Raw genomic sequence first — 2788 nt, 5'->3', positions numbered from 1 at the left:
ATTAATTGGACTTTCCATATTTTCGGAAAGAAAAAAAAGGGGGAAAGAGAGAGAAATATTTCAAATTTAAGTTTGATTAGTAAATCTGATTTAGGGATTATATTAATATATATAGCTAAATAAATTACTATGTTACTGAGATAGATTAAATTAGAAGAAAAGAGAAGAATAAATTAAAAATAGGAAAGAGAGAAAGAAAGAGTTTATATTTAGGAAAAAAACATAAAGGCTAATTTAAATGGAGAAATCTGATTTGTTCAGAAAGGTTTATTTTCAATTCTGATTTTTGTTTACTTTGTTTACTTTACTACTGATGTTGATGTTTATGTTTGCTTTGAAAATTTTGTGGATTAATGGTTGTTTTATGGTTGCTGTAATTGTAGATGAATGTGAAGCTAAGTAAGAAAAGCAAGTATCAGTTGTCAGATGGAGAAGTTGATCGAAATCCATGCTTCCTTCCTTTGGTTACTATCTCATAAAGGAAAAAAAAGTCTTGATCGTATGAGTCCCATTTCTAAAAAATTTCCATCCAAAATTGAGAAGAAAACAAGCAAATATGTAATATACATCTTGATGATAAAATGACGTATAAATCCTTACTACTAAATCTTGTAGTATTTCTTTAATACGCTACTTTTCTATTTTTCTTAATGGATTTGTTTTATTTTAATTCAATGTTTTTTATACTTAATTTACATTGGGATTCGGGACATTTTATATCATAGGCTACCTCTTTCTTTTTTAACAGTAAATATAAAAGGAGGTTAACTACTTGAGGATAATTGAAGAGGTGTCTTAAACCATTTTAGCTTTATTTTTAATTAATTTATTGAAAGGGTAAATTTAAGGGTATACAAAATAGAACATTAATTAACTAAGGACTTGTACATATAATTAATTACTATTAAAATTTGAAATCAATATTATACAGAGATAGTGGGCAACAAGCTACACTGTTATTTTTTTATCACAGCATCGATCCCCTTTTTTTAATTTTAATTAATATTATTATATTTTTTCTTTTAAAAATATATTATGACCTGTGTCAAAGCTCAAATTTTAACTAGGCATTACATGCATTACATATTGCCTGAGAGTGGAACCACGGATCGTGGAGGATGCGACAAATATTTTTTTACAAGAATATATACTAGCAAGATTAATGCTCACAATGCTACAATGCCGAGTATAAATAACAAATTTATCTTGATCCATGGGCCTTGAACACCTTCAGAGGGATTGAATTGTTGCTCCTTCATTTCCTACAAAACAATAAATAAAAGTAAGTTTTTTATTTAATAAGAATTAATTTTGTATTAAATGACGTGGCAAATTGTTATGAATGAATGGGATGAAGAAGAGCAAAATGATGGGGATGGCTTTAGTGAGGAAGAAGAAACAGCTGCACTGCAGCCCTAAAACGAGGCCTAGGAGAAATATTCTTAGCATTTCTTAGTTTCTCTTTCTCCACCTTCTTCACTTTCGGCACGACATAGTCCTTAAGATACTTGGGCTTATTGCAATTCCTCTTGGGCCTCGTTTTAGGGGCTGCAACTGCTTCGTCTTCCTCACTAAAGTCATCCGCACCATCTTGCTCTTCTTCATCCCAGTGATTCGTAACACAAATCACCTAAGAGACAAAAACAAAAGCAGAACAAGATGAAGAAGAATTACCTGAAGAGAAGAATGATCCTTACAACTGTTATATTTCAAGGAGTGAGAGAAGCACAGATTTAAGGTCATATATAGTGTGATGAAATGCCGAAGTGGAAAGAAAAGCAAAGAAGAAGAAAGAAAGAAGAGATAAATAATGTTCATTTAAAAAAAACAGAAAACATAACAAGGAAGAAAGAAAGAAGAAAAGGAAAGACAAAGCGTAGAAGAAAGGGGATGAAGCAAACATGCCATGTTATTGATATAGGTTAATTTTCAATCCTCTTCCTCAATTGATAACAATTTACACATTATTTGATGTAATTTAATGTGTTGGGTCTTGATATAACTAGAAACTGTTAGCTTCTATGATTGAGCTGCAAAAGTTGAAACCACTAGCACAACAAAATATAAGTGAATAATCTATAAAATTTTATAGCGATTAGTGATCCTTATGGAGCTAGTGTGCCACTAAAGCATATCTCAGCATAACACACCCTTGTGCGCACGCTTGCACGCGCGCACACACACAATATATAATTTGATTTCTCTCTCTTCTAATTAATTGCATTTATTTTGTACTATAGGAAAAATAGTGTGATGAATTCTTTTGTAGTTCTTTTTAATACTACGGAAGAAACATATTTTTGGGGAAAAAAAGAAAATACATGAAATTTAATGCAGCCTTTATAATTGAAAAAGATCCTACATAATTTGCTAGTATAAATAGATAACATTTCTAAATATTTCGGGTATGTTAGTTGGAGAGAAGAAGTTAAATATTTTTTATAATTAAAATATAACAATGAACAATGAATACTATAGTACATAATTGAGCCGTAGATAATATAACTGAGTATTTATTCAATAGTACATAATTGAGCCGTAGATATTAGATAATATATTTGAGCAGTTATTCGATAGTACATAATTGAGCCGTAGATATCCCGGGAGAACACGAGTAGTATAACTGAACACTAGATAGCTCAACTCATCTCCATCTCCTTACGGGTGGTGGGTTGAGTTTTTTTCGGTAGTAAGCGAGGTAAAACAATCCTTGATATTCTCTTTAAAACAGAAGTAAAAAGGGACGAAAAGTAGGATCACAATGACCAAGGCTATTAGCATAACCTTT

Source organism: Vicia villosa, linkage group LG5, assembly GCF_029867415.1.
Source record: "Vicia villosa cultivar HV-30 ecotype Madison, WI linkage group LG5, Vvil1.0, whole genome shotgun sequence".
NCBI lineage: Eukaryota > Viridiplantae > Streptophyta > Magnoliopsida > Fabales > Fabaceae > Vicia > Vicia villosa.
This window is presented reverse-complemented; position numbering follows the sequence as displayed.